Genomic DNA, 21,000 nt, shown 5'->3' on the forward strand with positions numbered 1-21,000 from the left:
TTTAATCTAGATAGCAGAGAAATCATTTAATGCCAGATTTCGTTTTGTAGATCAGGGTGACCACAAACCCTGGTTTACCTAGTTATAATCCAGATTCAAACCTCTCATTCTGGTGTATTTATTGTTACACCCTTGTTCACTCTCAAACATGTCCTGGTTGGGATGATAAATTACAGTCATCCTGTAGGCATAGAAAATAAAACAGGAAAAGTCAAGAGACTTGCTCAAATGTGAATAATTCTTTACCTCTGCCTTTAGGGCCAGAATGCAGACTTGCTGACTCTTCCTGGAGTTCTAGTCACTGTATCCAGTGACTTTGCCACTTTATCTCCTAGTCATTGCAATTTACGATTTTTACACATATATGGAAAAGCCAAATCCCAACTAAAAGAAGTAGACAAATTCTCTTACAACATTAACCACCTCCTACCTAAAAGAAACGAAAATGTTTTCAATTTTCTTCCATCTTACACTAGTATTCATTATTCTTTCATACAGGAGATTTTTTAGGATAATATGCTGACAACATTGAAACTATTTTTTAAATATAAGTGAATAAAGTTTAGCTGCTGGGGACCAAGAGCAACATAATATAAGGAAACAACACCATAAGGAAATCAGTCATCAGCAAACATCACTGGGCTTTTTTAGTTACCAAGAAACAGGCCAACTGCAAAATATTTGCTGCCTGCTACTAAGCTCTTGGGAGTGGAAGATGATGCTTGTTAATGGATAATTACATGCTACCGAAAAGAATTGGTACTGGCTGCATGTTGTGCACCTTCTAGTTTGAAGAGCTTGAACTTGAAGATCGCGTGCTGTCAAGGGACCCTTTGGACATGGGGCCCAAGTGTGAATAGAGCCCTATTGTCTCTCCACCTATTTGCTATGCATCAGGCATTGGGCAATCTGTCATGCATCTGCTCTGTTCAGGCTTTGCCTAATGATGTGGGAGGATCACAAAGTCTAATCTGACACAATGGCTATGTAAATGTCATATGGGTCCCTTGTACATTTGCCTGAGGGCTCCTTGATGGGGGCACATTTCAAAAACGATAAAGGTTATAGCACCCTGTGAAGGATTTATGCCACACAGTCTACTGGCCAGGATTTAGTTTTGTAGCAGACATTCCACTTTAAATGCAGGAATTCATCATTTAGCGTAGCTAGTTTTATTGGGTACCATAGAATATACAAGAATGAATAAGGGATGAGATTTCTGTACATCATTGATTTTATTAAATGAAAATAATAAATTCTTATATATATATATTTCTCTCTTTGATGTAATTCTGATAAAAGAGATATTAAATAGACATGAATCAAAACTTTCTTTTGCTTCAGAAGGGCCCAAGAGGCTTATAATCAAATAACATTGCCAGTTAATCATTCATATAATCCAACATTCCAAATTCCAATTCTGGAAATCAAATATAAAATTCTTAGATTAAATGCTTATGTAACTTATGATATTCTAATTCTGATGAGGACACACACACACACACACACACACACACACAGTAACTGTTATCCCCAAGCCAACGTGAAGACATTTCTGGGATGGAAAAGCTATTTTTACCTAGTAAACATGAATAAAGCACCTAAAGAAAACCTTCAAGATGTCATCATCCATTAACATTGTTCTGTTATCCTCTCAGCCTGAAGTTCATATCTTTGGCACATTAGAATTAGGGCTACTTTTCAATGCCAGGACCAGAAGCCCACCTCCTTACTTTTGGGGCAGGCAGTTCTTTCTGTAGTTAAGAAGAAAGCATTATCAGAGTTTATATCTGAAACATGACAAGGTGCAAGCCAATTTAAAGGCAAAATGCCCATAGCAAAGTATGGCTGAAATGATTTTAAGAAGCAGGTTTACCAAAACCTTATGAATGTGATTATTAGATTTAAGTTCTCTCTAGACATCATGTAAGCTATTTAAGGGGAATTCATAAATTGTCAGTAGTACTAAAAACTGCTGAAAGAGGCTAGAATTTGTGTATCTAGAAATAGTATGAAGTTATCTTAGGAACAGCAGTTTGATTTTTGTAAACAATACTATGCTGTTCCAGTTCACCTTACAAAAGTGACTGGCCATCTCAGTTTATCTGGGACTGAGGGATTTCCTGAAAAGTGGGATTTTCCAGGCAAAAATTGGAGGACTGGGCAACCCAAGATGAATTGGGCAACTCCAGGAAAACGGAAAAGGATATTGCCAAATCGCACCATAAAGTGCAAATATATTCATATCCTCCAATAAAACAATAACTCAAAGTAAATGATCAGCTCAAATGGTAGCTTTGATTTACAACCCAGTGAGTTCCTGCTATTTTGAATATCCCCTGCCTACATTCTCCCATCACCTTTCTCCTGCAAAGGGCCCTTTGATTCTGTCACTGTTTTTTGTTTGTTTTCCACATTTCTAATAACACTGAGTTGTTTCTGTGAACAGACTTCGAACTAGGTTCCTATATATTTTATTGTCTGCCCTCATTTATCTTTGTCTAGTTTTATTCAGATTGTTCTCTTCCATTTCATACTGTGGCTGTTGTTGTTGTTGGGTGGTTGTTGTTTTTTTTTTACAGGTTGATTCATTTTCCATTTTACTTAAGTTTTCGGTTTAGTTTTTCAATATGGACATGTCTTTCTTCATTATGAAATATTTCAGACTACCAAAAAAAAAGATGTAAAATATAACATTAAGGGACCCATTTATCCAGCAGCAAGGCTGAGTATAAACATTAAAATGAAATTGAACCCCCTTAACTCAATTGCTTACTCTCCCTACCCTCCAGAGCAAATGACTATACTAAACTTGATATTCACCTTTCCCAAATAATCTTTACATTTTTTATTTTACTGCAGATGTATATATCCATCAGCAGTAGATTATAGTGTTTCAAATATTTTTAACACTTATATATAGTCTTACTATATGCTTTGTAGGGGAGAAAAAATAATTTTCCCTCTAATTCCCAAGCTCTTGGCTGAGACCCCAAGTAATAAAATAGATTAACAGGAGAAAAACTAACAGAACGTATTACATATATACTTCCTGTATACAAGGGGGATGCCCGGAAAACAAACTCCCCCAAATGGTCCATGCCCTCACCTCAAATGCCATCTTCAGCTAAAGACAAAAGAAACATATTCGAGTGGAAGGGAGGCCAGTGATGGCAAATTACCAGGAAAAGCATAGTAAACAAGGGTAAGGTTCTTATGCCAAGTTAAGTCATTACCTTCTTCCTTGCTAAGTGTTTCTAGAGATTTACTTTCATCCTTCTCTTCCTGGTACATAGAGGGAAGGCACCCTTACAAATGGAGATTCCCCTTATAAATGTTAATCTCTCTTACATAGAGGTAACTTCTGCTGAGTTTTCTAAGCTTCTCCTGTGTCTACTATTTCTTAAAAATAATCAGCCCCAAATAATCAATATGCCAAAAAAGCATATTTTGGGGTTGCAAATTCTCCCCTTCAGCAACCTCCTGCAACTTAAATGTGTCAGTATTATGTAGACATGATTCAGCAGTACTGAATACAGAAACTTCTAGTCTAATCATGTGCCAGTCTAAGAGTAGCTCATTTGATAAACACACTATAATTTATCCATTCTATTGATAGACGTGTAGGTTGTTTTCCAACTTTTCACTATTTAAAATAGTGTTTCTATGTACTATGTATCCCACACGCACATGTAAGGATCTTCCTAAAATACATACCAAAGAGTTGCTTGATCATAAGGGATGTGCACCAAACATTCATGAAATATTGTGAAGACTGCTGGAGTAATTTACACAGCCTTCAGCACGATGCATGAGTCCCAGTCACTTCACATATTTGCTGACAGTTTACACTTTCAGCTTTCCAATTTTTGTCATCTATGTGTAAGACAAGATTTTTTTTTTTTTGCATGGCGTTTCTTTGCATTTCTCCAATCCTCTAAGAAAAACAGATGCCTTCCTCCAATTTCCCTTTGGCTTCTCTTTGGCTCCCGGTTGATCTCCCACTTACTCTAAGATTTTTTTTCAAGGTCTCTACTTGCATAAAGTATGTGGGAAAAGAAGTGTATGTGAGGATGGTCACTTGCTCAACTGAAAATGGAGAAACTGGTAAAGTCATTATGCTGTACTACTTTAAAATGTATATCATATGTTGCATAATATAACATATATATTTTATAATGTACATTATATTTCTACATTAGATAACCACCGCTTCATTGTGTGATCAAGTTTGCATCATATACATTGATAGCAATCACCAGAAATGTACTTGCTTCTTACACAGCATAGGTTTCCAGACAATATGCAACAGTAAAATATGGCCTAAATACATCATTTAAAGTTGCATTAATATCAATTTATTCTACACATTGATTCTTGCCATACAAAACCTTGGAGTAATTATTCCCCTGTTGGAAGTTCTCAGCTGGACTTCAACTATTTTCTATCCATTTCTAAAACGATTTGCACAAAAGATTCTCCTCTCTTTCTCACTCTCTCTCTCTTCTCTACCCTTTTAATTTTCTCTCAGAATCATGCTGAAGGAGGCAAGAAATAGATATTGAATTTTGTGCAGTGCTTGTAATTTTTGTTAAATGATAAATATTAATTATTATTTAAGAATACAATAAAAAGGAAAGGCTCTTAGTTCCTAACTATTGTACACAGCCATCTACAGAGTTAATACAAATTTAATTTGTAATAATTACTTCTATATACATAAATTATATGGTACAGTATAATAAGTGATAATAGCACATATTACAAAATAGGCTGACATCTTAACAAAAAAACATTCTAACACATGGCCATTATACTGGAGGAAAACAGTATTGTGAAAAGCTACAATTGCAATTTGCTTAGAAAATGAATCATAATGCATTAATGCCTCTGAATAATTTGCAAGTCAATGAACCAAAAAAATTACATAAATGACTGGCCATAGGTATTTATGTTATTTGGGGTTGGGAAAGTTGGTGGTAAAGGGGAGAGGAATTGGAATAGAGACTTGCATTAATAACTGCTTACATGTACGCTAAGACATCTTAGAACATTTAACCAGCAGAGATCTAAAATGCAATTACTTTGCATTTATTATTTTGCTGATTTGTTTGCTAATAAAATGTTATTGCCCAATGACAATTTTGAATTAACTACATAATGATGCTCTTGAAGATTAGCTAGATGAAATGAAAGAATCCAATGACTGAAGAATTACTTCAGAGATCATCTCATGATGCTTAAGGCTCCCAGTCGCCAAATTCCTTTTAAATCACTGCATAGAGATGCCTCTTCCTTCTGTCTGTGGCAAACCCTCTCAACCCAAGTCCCAAACCCCATCTTATCCACTAACGGAATCTTGAATTTGATCAGGGTTGCAAAGATGCCTAATGGAATATTCACTGTCTTCAGCCACCTGTGTAGGCCATCTGATTCAGTGTAGTAAAAAATAAGCAAGCAGAAGTCTCCAAGAGGCTTCTGGGAAAACAGTTTCTTACTGACGAAAGAGGCAAAAGATCTCTTTTTTCCCCCCATATTAAATACGGTTTTAATAGAAGGAACTGCAGCAGCCATCTTGTTGCCTTGAGGGAAGGTCAAAAGAATTGCACAGACATTGATTCTTACTAAAGAGAACTGCCAGCCTCTACTGTATCACTGAAATCATGAACCTGGGAGTTGTTACTGCAACCCCCTCCTCATAGTGCACATTAATTTGGAAGCTCACAATGTGCTAGGCTCATTTGCTGAGCATATTTTCTGCCCTGGGTCATTTAATCCCCTTAAGCTGATGAGGAAGGATGGAGGCGTTAAATATCTAAGTTGTTAAAAAACAAAATTCAACGAAGTTAATTTTAAAGATCTTACTGGCTTTGTTAGATGATTCATGATGTGGGAAGCATCCCATCCAACAGATAGAAAGGATCACCGAGGAGCTGTACACAACGAAAGAATTTACAGGCAGAAGGGAGTGGGACGAGGAAGCTCCATTAGAAAAAGTGGAATCACAAGATCACTTTCCTTCCCTGGATGGCAGAGGTCTATCAGGCAGATTACCTGGCTGGTGTTGCTCAGGTAGTCCTTGACTGACTGGCTTAAGATCCCATTTCTGGGAGAGGCCAAAAAATGTAATGAAGTTAAGTCTTAGTTTGGTGATGTGGGGTTTAGCATAAGTGACTCCATGTTGGGTCTGTTGTCCTATTTCTGAGTATTAGTTTGGTGAGGTGGGGTTTAGCATAAGTGACTCCATGTTGGATTTGTTGTCTTATTTTTAAATAATGTTTATATAGCTATTTGGTGACAGAGCTGGGATTTGAACACAGATAATCTGGTAACAGCATCTGTATCCCATGATCCCTCACTTCTCTCTCACTCACTTCCCACATTCAATAGCTTGCCAGATCATGACTGCACTGTCTTAATACCGGTCAAGTCAGCCTGCTTTGCTCCCTTTCCAGTGGCATCCCTATGTCCTCTCCAACCCCGAAGGGGCCCTAACATACCACTTCTTCCATACTACCTTCACACTGCAAAGATTATTTTCCTAAAATGTAAATTGAATCCTATCTCTCTCTTCCCACAGCCTTCAATGATTAATTTGTAATTAAATGAAACAAATCCTGTATTAGACCAACCTGCCTGCCAAACACTAGGCCAGAGCTCTAACAACAAACTACTTGAAATATTAACTGGGGATTTTTTTGGTTTTGGTTTTTTTACTAGGTTTTTTTTTTAATTATATGTTTTAAAAAAAGGATGACAGTCATCCCTCTACATAGGACATAACTAATATAAGATGGAGTTGTCTTGCACAGAACCAAGAGATAAAAGCAGAAGGGCAAGATCCTGGGCACAGGGTGGTTTTTATTTGACCCCTGTGGTGCTTTTAAAAAGAAATTAAGATCTGAAGGTCTAGAAACAGTGGTTCTGTATTCCTTCATGGCAGCAGTTGGCTGGAATTGATTAGCACCTGCCCATTCAACAATTCACCTTAGGCCCTGCAGTGCCCTTCTGTTTCTATATTTGGCCTATTCTGCTCATTAACTATGGGCTGGAGCTGTGGAGATTTGAGTTTGGGACCCTGGATCATTGATAGTCTAACCTTGTTATTGTTGGAGTTGCAATTTTTGGAGCAGCAGAAGCACTGTCATTTTTACTTAGTGGCTATATTTTTATCACCATGGGGACATACAGATGCCCAGCCTGCCTGTATAATTGACAATCTAGATAAGGAGGCCCAATGTATCAAATATGGCAGAAAGAAACGGAGTTCAGAAAGACCATGCACAAGCTATGCAAATTAAAATATTAATAGCGTCCATGTCACATGACTGTTATAAGGATGAAACAAGAGAACAGAAATCTTCCAACAGTCACCCTGGCATCTGTTAGGTACCTAATTGGATTGATGCCCCTTACTACATGACTGGCAGGCATGGAAAAAAGTTTCAGAACTCTTTTGAGAATCTAACTGAAAGCATGAACCCTCAGCGCACCTGGGCGGCTCAGTCAGTTAAGTCTCCAACTTCAGCTCAGGTCATGATCTTGTAGTTTGTGATGATCTTGGTGGTATTGGTGGTGGTGTTTTGTTTTTTGTTTTTTGTTTTTTTTTTAAGAATGGAGAGAGGGAGGGGCGCCTGGGCGGCGAAATCGGTTAAGCGTCCGACTTCAGCCAGGTCACGATCTCGCGGTCCGTGAGTTCGAGCCCCGCGTCAGGCTCTGGGCTGATGGCTCAGAGCCTGGAGCCTGTTTCCCATTCTGTGTCTCCCTCTCTCTCTGCCCCTCCCCCGTTCATGCTCTGTCTCTCTCTGTCCCAAAAATAAATAAACGTTGAAAAAAAAAAAAAAGAATGGAGAGAGGGAGAGAGAGAAACCCAAGCAGGCTTAGCTCTGTCGGAGCAGAGCCCAACACAGGACTTGATCCCATGACCCTGGGATCATGATCTGAGCTGAAATCAAGAATGAAACTCAACCAACTGAGCCACCCAGTCACCCTGTAATTGCGGTCTTAAGCAGTGTCCTGGAACTAGTATGTGTGGGTTTAGATACTCAAAAAGATGTCAAAATCCATCAGTCATAACCAGATTCCACTTTACTCAGGGTTCCCTCATTAGTTCAGTCCATTCCAGTGCACATACGTGTCTCTGTATTCAAACAAAGGGACTCATAAGAGCAAAAAAAGCACAATCAACAAGAAAGTGGACATTTACATAGGAGGATGAGAAGGAAAGAAAATGAACACTTATTCAGTCTCTATTACATATAGGGCTCTGTATAAGTTCAATTAATCTTCATACTATCCCTGGGAAGTAGTTATTTTTATGCCTATTTTATAGATAAGGAACTAAGGTCATAAGCAGTCAGCAGCAATATACTTAGACACAAACAAACCAAGCTGGATGGGGGGTAGTAATCAGATGTTAGTGATGAAAGTGTCATGATAGTTACTGATTGGTTTTAAAAGGCATCAGTTGTCCACGTAGAGACAGCATTTTAGGATTCTTGGCAGTCAAGTTATATAATTATGTGGCCACGAATTATAAGCTTGGCTAGAGTCATAAAAGTAAAAGGATAAGATTGAGCACAAAAGTTTAAATATCTGAGCAATTCGCCACAGCATGTTTTTAATATGCCGTAGCGGCAACTTCATAATATTCTCTAGGAGCCAAGCATAAATTGATCCATGTGTATCCAACTCTAATCACAATATTTCAGAGAGGAAAAAATATCCTGGGATGCTTGATTTCTAGAATTTAAAAAACATATTGCACTATAAAACTGTCTTTGAAATCTCAGAAAGAAAAATATTCATTGAGAGCCAAATCAGATAAGTGCTATGGTTTTATGTTCAGTTGACGGATACCAGTTGCTTTGCCAATTTGCTAAATCTTAATATACTTGCTAACTTTAGTCCACATATTTTTTCCCTCTTCCGCTTCTGTTTTCCTCTGCCACTTTGTCCTTCTCTCCTTTGTGTCTGATTATCATAAAATGAACATAGCGCAGAGCTTTGCTATTCCTTAAAAATGTAAATGTCGAAAATAAAGACTTTCTTGGATGTCAGACTCAGGCTGCTTTTTGCTATTTACAAAATATTGGGCTCATTTTCTTACGAAGCCCTGGAAATTGAGGGAGTTAGATCTCACAATGAAATGTCCTAGCAGGCTATTCCTGAGCGGAAGGCTACTGACAAATTTTATGGCCTTGGATCCAGAAATAAACACCATTCGGTGACTGTTTGTATAGTCAGGCCATTAAGTGCAATGATTTGTATTTCCTCAAGAGATCCCTTAAACTACAGTGCCTTGTGTTTGCAGCAGCCTGGCAGGGGTTGTATTTTTTTTTAATCCTGCAGTTCACTGGCCAATAAAGTGTGTGCAGGGCACAACACCTCCCAGGAGGTAGAAAGAAAAGACATGAGTCTGTAGGGCTTCACACAGTCCCTAGAGATGTCCTGAGTGTAAAGCACATTGAGCATCTGTCTATTAATAAGTTTGCGGAAGCAACTTTCCTCATGGATGAGACTGTTACCCTGTCTGATCTACTCTGGGCTCTGAATTCTGGCCACAATAGTCTAGATAGTTCTAATAGTTCTTAAGGGTGTTCTTTGGAGTGGAACCTTATAAAGATAACAAAGAAGATATGATGAAGGTGATTAATTACCATTCTGAAATAAAGCTTGCAATGGTTTTATCAAGGATTTCCCATAAGAAGGCAAATATAATTATAACAAAATACATTTATAAAAATTATAGTCAGTGCGGTAATTCCTACTTAAGCCCATCTCTGGCTTAATGGGCCTCATTTTCTAGCATTTTCTAGCATTTTCTGTTTCCATCCTTTTGTGGGTATCCTGTGTTTATATAATTTATTAGTTTATGGATGTTCCCTCATAGGTACAGGCCCTATTTGTATTTGCTTCTATGAGTGTTCAACATTCACTTTCAAATGTTCTTAATAAATTTATATAGAAACATTTTTCCTTCCTATTGTCTCTGAAACCTGCTGGATGCCTGCTTTGCATATTACTTAAGGAATAGCTTTACCTTTCTTTTTCTTTTTTCCCCTCAGTTCTGTGCCTTGCTACCCTTTTTCTAAGTACTCTATATCCTGATGTCTGAACGTCTTCAGTGTCATCTGATGAAGCGTGGGGGAGTCAGGAGAAGTGAAAATCTCTCTGACGAAAAGTATTTTTCACTGGGGTTCAGGCTGAAGATAAGTCTCCCACACTGAACAGAAATATATACTATAAAACACCATTATCCCTCTTCTTCCCTTCCTCTTTTGTCTTTCAACACTGAAGGGCAGGAGCTCATATTCCTGGAGCCCAAATTCACAGATGCATAGCACCTTGCATACAATAGGAATTGACCTAAGGTACTGATTTTATTTATTTAAAAAAAAATTTTTTTTTCAACGTTTATTTATTTTTGGGACAGAGAGAGACAGAGCATGAACGGGGGAGGGGCAGAGAGAGAGGGAGACACAGAGTCGGAAACAGGCTCCGGGCTCTGAGCCATCAGCCCAGAGCCCGACGCGGGGCTCGAACTCACGGACCGCGAGATCGTGACCTGGCTGAAGTCGGACGTTTAACCGACTGCGCCACCCAGGCACCCCTATACTGATTTTAAACACGAAGATATTTACAAATCTACAATTTTTAAAATGTAGTGAGTCCTTTTATTAATTCCTATTATATAATCAGGCACTTTGCTATGTTCTAGAGATAACATAGGTGACTCAAAGAACTCAGTTTCTACTGGAAAGAGAGAGAGAGAGAGAGAGAGATTTACATAGTATAATGTTAAATGCTAAAGCACAGACACATAAACTGAGTGGCTTTTTTATCTGAGACCCTACTCATTCATTGGCTACTCAAAAAAATGTATTTTTTAGAGCAAAAAGAACATGCTTATTAAAAGAGATACATGACTAAGAAACAAAAGAAGCCATTTTGTGTATGTGTTGGGGAGATATTTTATCAAAACTGAACATATTGAATAAATGAGTAAACCTGAATCTCTACCTACTATTAGCTCTTAAGTGAAAATATTAAGAAGAACAAATAAAATCAAAGAGTTGAAAACTCTATGGCCAGTAAAAACTGAAACACACTGAAGATTGTAAGACATCTATAACATGTGTGTTGCACTTTGATAACGGAAATGCAAAATTTTAATTTAGGTAACAAGAAGTAGCAAAAGTAATTGATATGTCCAGTTTTACTTGGGTATTCCAATTTTAAGGACCCTTAGTGGGATATACATTTAAAGCTTTTATTGAGCAACTACTATGCATAATACACACATGTATATGCAAATAAAATACTGGACCATTAGAACAAGTGTTCTGTGCTTTTGTTCTTGATAGAATTGTTATCTTTCAAAGCTATTTATGGAAATCCTTTCCCACAGTCCAGTTGTAATGTTTTACTTCTCATATGGACTATATACAGTGAAGACTATCTCAGTGTGCTTTGGCCCATATGCATCTCACTTTGTATCATACACTATTTGAATTCCCTCTTATAAGTTCCCTACCTTCCCCTTATCTCGTTCTGTGCCCACTACTAAAATCCCTGCAAACCTTTGTATCTGTCATCCATTTTTTCTTTGTCCCCCTGCCTTCCTCCACACCCTCATTCATTCAGTGACTTCTCTGAGTCTATCATGGCTCCAGCAGGCCACTCTCAGGAAGGGATTTTTAGATTGGCTCTGGAAATATCAACTGATGCATTTGGGCTTCCTTTAAATGCACTTGCCTGTCATGTGAAGCACTTAAATCGCATCTCATGTGAGGAAATCATACATAGTTTATTTAAAAGCCCCTCAGCTCCCTTGCGGCAATAACCAAGCACAGGCTGCTAAATCCTTGAGTGCCTCTGTTGTTTGCTACAAATCACAACATCAAATACAGAATCACACACACTGAGGAGCACCCCAAAAGCAATTTATGCTGATGAACCCCAGCTATTAACATAAGTAGCACTGGCTCTGTCTGCCTTGCTAAAAAGCTAGACTGGGCTAGCAACAGGGGAATCAGAGAACTGAGGGACACCTGGAATATCTAATGGATGTACTGGGGTATAATTATAGCAGGTACACACGTCTGAATCATGTGTAACATTTTACAGCACAATCACATGTGCCCACTTCAAGAACCTAGAAGAGTGAATAGAGATAGTAGCAATCAACACAACCCCAAGAATTACCATTCTCCATAAAGACTAAACAAAACAACGATACTGATGAAAGTGAGTTTCTGTACCGCTTGGGATTATAATATTGTACTGAAAGTGGGATGATTTTACCGAAATGACAACTCAAGAAATAAAGTGCCAGAAAAACTATATAGGTGGCAGTCACTAAGCAAGTGAAAAAATCAGCAGAATTTTAGACTTTTTCCCCATTCCTACTCTTCCAATAAAAGATGAAGACTGAAACTGCACACTGCCTGTTTGGGGTATAATAGGAAAGGCTGACCCAAGTATGACAATACAGTTAAGTCAGAGAACACCATCAGCGGCGATTACTTGGAGTCTATTTAACAATCAGATATCCCTACAGCTGTAGCCAGGAGTGTGTGTTGATGGGATTCAGGACAGGGCATCCCAGAATATGCCATCTTGGCATATTGATTATTTTGAATTAAAGTTACTTGAAAGACAGCTGGTGCAAGAACAACATGTATGACCCTCCTCTTGGTCGCCCTGAAAGCAGGAAACAAATCTCCCATTTAAAGTTACCCTCCCTGCACCAGGAGGTAGAGAGACATCCTCATTGCCAAAGATGGGGAATTCAGAGCCACGAAGTCTATGTAAACAAATTCTGCTTAGTTTCTTCACTAATGAGTACCCAAGCCTAAGTTTCTTTGTCTCTGCAGGTTTTCACTAATTTGTTTCTGTGTCTGAAAGGTACCAACACTGTCTGCTTTGGTCACCTTAGGTCTCACATTCTTATGGGTCCTGCATGTGTATATAATTAAATTTATTTTTCTACTGTGAATCTGTCTTATGTTAATTTAATTATTAGGCCAGCCAAAATAATCAAGGGGGTAGGAGGGAAATTTCCCCTCCCTGACAGGGTCTAAAAGAGGAGGTATGAACATATGATCAGTAAGTGAAGTGACATCAGGGTCTGAGGCCATCATGCCTTGGAATCAATACCGGTCAATTTTGAAACAAATGAGAAGCTGGTCATGTCTTACATAGCAGGTAAGGTGTCATATTTTGTATAATTGAGCTCCTGATGTCACAGCAGAAACTTCCACCTATGTCCTTTGATAAGACATATCGGATTCCAGGTTGTGGAAGAGAACTTTCTACTGGAATGAGGAAGAGGTCTGCCAGCAGGGCCATGGAAACAAGACGATGTATGGAAGAGGGGACAATCACAGGGGATATTATACAGGCATAGTTTTCAGGAAGCAGGATGGAGTTCTATAGCTGGAGCCCACTTAGAAAATAATTCACTGAAAAACACTATAAAATCTATAATCCAGGAGTATTTAATTTCTCACACTAAAAAAAAATCATATTTAGCAATGCTCCACCATACTGAAAATTTGAGCTTTGTAAATTGTGAGAAAGAAAGCAACATAATCCCAAACATGGTCTTTGACTAGCTGAAGAAGAATGACTAAGATTTAAATCACAAGTTTGTTTCCTCACTCTAAGTATTAACAGATTTTCAGCCAGCAATTCAGGACGGATCCTAATGTTGACATGCAGGATTATAAAATTCTGAGGCTGTCTGCAGCATGAGCCAAGATTATGGTTTGGTTCATGCTGGTTTTCCTTTATATAATAAAAGAGATATCAAACTGCAGTCTCTTCTGTCACTTTCCCTCCCTCCCTCTTTCCTTCCTTCCTTCTTTCCTTCCTTCCTCCCTCCCTCCCTCCCTCCCTCCCTCCCTCCCTCCCTGCCTCTAATACAACATCCTGCAAAACATCATTAAGGTATTTTTGAAAATGAAATATCATCATTCAGAAAGATGTCAGATGTTCCTCCTCTTTCAAGTCTGACAGATCTGTTTCAACAGTAACAAACTTCAGAAGGGAAATAAAAGCAATCACTTGTTTCCCTTTCTGACAAACACTGGAAGAAGAACAATACAGAGCCCATGACAAACTATATTCTCAAGCTTCTTCATGGCATTTCCTTTGGTAGGATGTGAGTTATCCCAAGGAATACATGTAACATTTATCCAAAACATTATTACTGAGCACCCATTTGTATTCAATCATGGGACATACAGAAAGTAGGGCTACCACCCTGATATGCCCAGGGGGCCCATGCCCAAGGGAAAAGACATGGAGCCATAGAAGACTACTTTTTATCCTTCAAATCTAATAGAATTTGCCTTGTTAGGTTTTGGACTTGCTTGGGACCTATGACCATTTTCTTCTTTCTGAAAGAAAGATTTAAAATTTAAAATTCTTTTAAAATTTGAATGTCTACCCTATGCCTGTTCCACCTTTGTAATTGGGAAGCATAATTTGTTTGATTTCATAATTTCACAGGCAGAGAGGAATTTTGCCTCATGATGAATCATACCTCAGATTTCACCCATATCTGATTTAGATGATAATTAGATGAGACTCTGGACTTTGAATTGATGCTGGAATGGGTTAAGAGTCAGAGCTGTTAAGATGGGAAAAATGTTTTTTTCATGTGAAAAGAACATGAATTTTGGGTTAGAAGGCAGAGTGTTATGGGTTGAATTTCATCCTCCAAGTTCATATTGGGTTCCTAACTCCTCAATGGGACTATAAGTGGAGATAGAAACTTTAAAGAGATAATTAAGATTAAATGAGGCCATAAGGTTGGGGCCCTAATCTGGTACCAGGAATGCACTGCACACACACAGGGAAAAGGCCAAGTGAAGACACAGCAAGAAGGTGGCCATTTTCTAAGCCAAAGAGAGAGGCCACAAGAGAAACCAAACCTGCCAACACCTTGATCTTAGACTTCCAGACTGCAGAACTGTGAGAAAATGCATTCTTGCTGTTTAAGCGAGCCTGTGGTATTTTATTATGGCAGTCCTAGCAGACTAATACATTCTGAAAGGTGGAGAGAACAAGGAAGACTGGCTAGGAAGCTTGGAATCCAAGGAACAGTATGGTGAAATTGGCAACCTGGAAAGGCCAATGGATGAAGATGAAACAAACCCCAACAAAAGCCCATTCTCTCTAGCCAAAAGTCCAGAAAGAGGAAGTCCAGACCTCTTCTAAAGACAAAAAAAATTTAAGATAAAAAAAAAATTTTGACAGTAACTGTTCTTCTCCAGCTAAATGACACAGAAGACACTGTGGCTCCACTCTCACTCCCACAAGCAAAGGCTGAGTGGGAAAAAAGACGTCCACCTTCACCAAGTAGTACCATGGATGAGTAAGGCAGACAAATATTCATTCCCAGAAGTAATAAGGTACCTCCCTTCAACCTCTGCTGCTGGAGTGATGCCAAAGGAGGCCAAGTGGAGAGTTGGAACACTCAACACCACCTAGTGGTAACAAGGACATACCCTGATAGTGTCAGTGAATGGCCACACGGAGAGCAATAACAAGTACCTACAACCCTTCCCAGCCAAGATAGTTTCAGCAGAGGTCTGATAGGGAACCAAAACTCTTAATCCTGCCCAGCAGTCATGAGGAGGCCCTTCCCACATCATCTGTCAACACCAGTCAAGTATGGAACATGGATTTCTGTAGCTAACTGACAGAAAGTAGAGTTGCCCTTTCCTCTACCAGATCAATGCCACAGAAAATCAGGTAAAGCTGAAGGGTCAAAGAACGTTCAGAGTCTCATAATACCTAAAAAATAATGATTATAAAGTGTCACTCATAATAATTTCATAAGAATTATTTCATAAACTTCATTGGGATTTCTATAATAAAAAATTACTCATCACTGGAAATGTTAAGAGAAAAGATAGCAAATGAGTGTCAACACCAAGAATACAGAGATTTTACAACTATCTGACAGATCTTTTAAAGCAGCTGTCATAAAAGTACTTCAAAGATCAGTCACAGAAACAGTTGAAAAAAATGGAAAAATAAAATACTTCAGTAAAGAAATAGAAAACATAAAGAAAAACCAAATGAAAAATTTGGAACTGAAAATACAACTGGAAAAACCAAACTCAAAAGAAGGGCCCAACAATGGGATGGAGGGTACAGAGGAAATAATCAGTGAACCTGAAGTGAGAACAACAGAAATTACCCAATCTGAACAACAGAGTGAAAACAGACTAGAAAAAATAAATAAGTAAACAGACCCTTGGGGACCTGCAGGACTACTAACAAAAAGATCAGGCATTCATGTTGTCAGGGACTGGAAGAAGAAGATAAAGAACAGGCCTGAAAAGTTACTTGCAAAGGGGCGCCTGGGTGGCTCAGTCGGTTGAGCGTCCGACTTCGGCTTAGGTCATGATCTCTCAGTCCGTGAGTTCGAGCCCCACGTCCGGCTCTGTGCTGACAGCTCAGAGCCTGGAGCCTGCTTCAAATTCTGTGTCTCCTTCTCTCTCTGCCCCTCCCCAAATCATGCTCTCTCTCTTTCCCTGTGTCAAAAATAAATAAAAACATAAAAAAATTAAAAAAATATTACTTGCACAATGGCTAAAACCTTTCCAAATTTGTCAAGGGGCATAAACTTACAGATTCAAGAAGGTGAGTGAACTCCAAACGAGAAAAAAATGAGAGAAATTCATGCAAAGGTATATCATAAACATACTTGGGAAAACTAAAGACAAAAAAAAAATCTTGAAAGTCTCAAAAGACAAATGATACTTTACCACAGGAGAAGACAGTTTGAATAATAACATATTTTAGTTAAAAAAAGCATGGAGGTCACAAGGAAGTGGCATGATATTTTTCAAGTGCTGAAAAAAAAAAAGAATTGCCAATCCAGAAATCCATATGGGGTGAAAATATATTTCAGAAATAAAGGTAAAACTAAGATATCAAAAAAAAAAAGAGAGAAATTTTTCACTAGCCAATCTACTTTAACAGAGTGGCCAAAGGAAGTTTTTAAACAGAAAGAAAATGATAAAAAATGATTTTTAGGGAATTTGCAATAAAGAACAACAGTAAAAAATATGAATAAATACAAGATAGTTTACTTCCTCCTTTGATTTTTCTAAATGATGAGTGGCCAATGAAGCAAAAATTCTAACACTGATGTGGTTCTAAATGCGTATAGTGGATATATTTAAAACAATTACAAAGAGAGGGGGAAAAGGAATTTAAAGGGAGGCAAATTTCTTTACTTATTTGACCTGATAAAACATTGACATCCATAATCTGTGATAAGTTATGTCTATAGTACATAGGAAAACCCAAATAATAATAATGATAATAAAGTATACAAGGAGATATAATCAAAAACAATGTAATTCTAAAAACAGAATTCTAAAAACTGTCCACATAACCCAGCAAAAGACAAGAAAAAGAAAAAAAGAAATAAAAATCAAAGAGGACAAACAAGAAACAAAAAATACAGTGGAAAACTTAAACTCTAACATACCAATGATTAAATGTAAATATCTAAATGCATTACCTAAAAGATGGACAACAGGAGAGAAGACTAATAACCATGACCCCAATTCAATAATCTCACTTCAAATATAATGGTATAGGTATGTTAAAAGTAAAAATATAAAGGAGCACCTGGCTGACTCAGTCGGTAGAGAATGCAACTTTTGATCTCAGGGTTGTGAGTTCAAGCCCCATGTTGGATGTGAAGTCTACTTAAAAAAAAGTTAAAAAGTAAAAATATAGGAAAAGATGTATCATACAAACATTCATAAAAAGATAAAAGAGAAATTGAAAGATAATAAAATTGAAAAAGCTCATTCTTTGAAAAAAGCACTATTATTCACAAACATAAGACTGACAAAGAAAAAAGAGAGAAAGAACAAATGATCAATATCAGGAATAAAACAGTGATTATCTTTATAGATCTTGCAGATGTCAAAAGCGAAAAAGGAAATACTACGAACAACAGGTCACCAAAGCAGATATGCAGATGTCAAATCAGCACGCGTAAATGTTTTCAATATCATTAACCATTAGCGAAATAAAAATTATATACACAATGAAATATCACTACATACATATCAGAACTGCTAAAATAAAATATAGTCACAACAAATGCTGCAAAGGTGCAGAGTACCTTGACTCTCATTCAGGGCGAGTATGGAAATACAAAATTGTAAAGCCACTCTAGGAACCAGTGTAGTTTAAAAATACTTACTGATTTTAAGAGTCCTTGCAACCACCCTATAACCCAGAAATTGTACTTCTGGGAATTTATCTGACCAAAAATAAAAACTTATGTTCATGCAAAAACCTGTACCTGAATGTTCATACAGCTCTATTTCTAATAGCCAAAAACTTAACCCAGAAATCATTCTACAGATGAATGGTGAAACAAATCGTAGTCCATTAATACCAGGGAATACCACTCAGCAATAATTAACTTTTTTTTCAGATTATACAGCAGACACTGAGCAAACAGTATTTTTACCTGGTAACTTGAGTTGTAATGTTGGATCGGAATTTTGGATGGAGGACAGACTTACCTTCACAGGCTTGTGAGCCCAGAGGGGTGTAGGAAAATGACAAGGGGCTTGAGCTAATATATTATCCTGAAAAGAAGGACTGGTAGAAGACAGTGCTGCAGGTGAGTGTATGGACCTCCCCACACCCCAATCCTGGGAATGCAGGGACTAGCTGCATGGTCACAAGGTCTCTTGTATCATGGAGCTGAAAGTGACATATGTCAAAACCAACACTGGATGTTCTATGTGTTGTGAGAACGACATGAAGGATAACTGGAGCTACACAGACTAGGACTTAGAAGCATATGGAAACTAAGAAATAGCCGTACCTCTAACACCCATCCTTGTTCTTCATGCTCGCAAGAAAACCCAAAAGCCAATGGAGAGGAACTTAGAACCAAGTGCATGACCCGGGACTGAGTTAATCAAATCTAAGTTTGACAAAGAAATCACTCATTTGGACTGAATATGCTTAAAAGCCTACAAAATAAGATTTCTAACAAATGCAGATAGTTTTTGCTTTTCTTTTATGGGCTTTGTTTTTTGTTTGCTTGTTTTTTGGTTTATTGGTTGCCTTTGTTTTTTAGTTTTCAGAAGTTCTACTTTGGCTAGCCCAACTTTTGTGGACCGTCATAACAGTGAAATGCTCCTTTGGCCACTCAAATTTGTGACTGGTTATCGGTTTTGTGTTAGATGCCAAGGAATGGGGGACTAATTAGAAATACTATGCCATCCTGCAGGCTCACTGTGTGGTGACAAGAGTCACAAATGTAGTGGGAGCTAAATGTGAGAACCCACGTCTGTGACTGATTCTCCCAGGCTCTCTGAATAGCTCTGAACATAAGCCTAAGGTCCAAATTATCCGAATATAGACAGCAATGTTTTCAGGCTGGGTTTTGCTTTCAGATACAGCATAGTTCCTTTCTGATTTTAAGCCTTGGTATGCATCCTTGCTAGAATAGTAACATATTCCACAACTAGTCTCTTCTCAAAGGCAAATTCCTTTGTGTTCTTATTACAAACAGTCAGTGGGGGCTTCTTTCATAATTGCTTTCACTGGGAGTATAGTGCTTGCTCGTCATATATCATGTATGCTTTTATTATTGCTTGTTTCTGGTAAAATGCATACGGCATCATTGGATTAGTTCAAAATACGGTTGAAATATTGGCTTTTCCATTGTGTCACACTTTTTCCTGTTATTTATCTTATACAGCATGTCTCATTTTATTAAAGCTTCAATTATATGTCTAAATAAGACTTAGGCATATTTCCTCATGTTTCAGGTAAACATGGTTTTTCTGTAATCAAAACAGTGCTCTAGCAAATACCTTTGTGGTCAATTTAGAAGTGAACTTAATGATAATTGACAAGTAGTAATGCTTGAGAATTGTATGCATTTTGAAGCATTTATTGTTTATATTCATAAAGGTAAATCTGGACTTTTGACATCACATGCTAAATATATGTCAACTATTTTGCACTTAATATGTGCAGAGAAGTGTTTATAAGAAGCGTTAAACTTTCAGGTTATCAGATTTAAAAGGTATTTTGTCTTTTATTGGATATTTTTAGTAAATAATAAATGTACATGGTTTAAAATTAAATACTGAGAAACTGATAAAATGAAGCTTGTTCTCATTCCTACTCTTTAACTCTGATCTCTAAAGATAGTAATTTTTAACTGCTTTCTCCATTTTCTTAGGTATTTAAGTATCTAAGTAAAATATTTATACTCTAACTTACAAATTGTATATACTATGAATTAATGACATACTATTATATTATTAATATCAATATTATTTATATTATATTAATAAATATATAATAAATATATTCAATATATATTTGTTTTTTACTTGCTAGATTTTAATACATGGCATTTTTTCGTAACTACTTTATCAGCAAAACCTTCCAAATGTTCTCTAAAAATAATCAATGCTCCTATTTTCAGAGACACGTTCCAGAGTCCTCTGTATGCCTGATCCAGATCAGCGTGATACTTCTAGAAATCTGCTCTTCATCTAGCATCTGAATTTTCACTCACCTTGCTCCTACTTTAGGTCCATTGTTTATTGAATCACCTGTTTTGACCTAAAGACTCATTTTGCAAAAAATCCTTAATTAATTTTCTTAGGAAAAATATATAAATGGTCTATTTTCTGAGGACCTGCAGGTATAAAAAATGTATATTTTTGCCTTCATACTTGATTAATATTTTGGCTGTGTATATAATTTTAAAGTAGATTTTCCCTAAAGACTTTGAGGGCATTTCACCATGGTCTTCTTGCTTTCAGTACTGCTGTAGAGAAGGCTATTTTCATTCTGCTTCTCAATGCTATTAAGTGGTCTGTGGTGATGGTGGTCATGATTTGTTTAATCTAGAATCTTATGGGAATATGTCTCAATTTATGGTGTTCTGAAATGTCATCATATGTCTTTGCATGA

This window comes from Prionailurus bengalensis, chromosome D4 (assembly GCF_016509475.1).
Source record: "Prionailurus bengalensis isolate Pbe53 chromosome D4, Fcat_Pben_1.1_paternal_pri, whole genome shotgun sequence".
NCBI classification, from domain to species: Eukaryota; Metazoa; Chordata; class Mammalia; order Carnivora; family Felidae; genus Prionailurus; species Prionailurus bengalensis.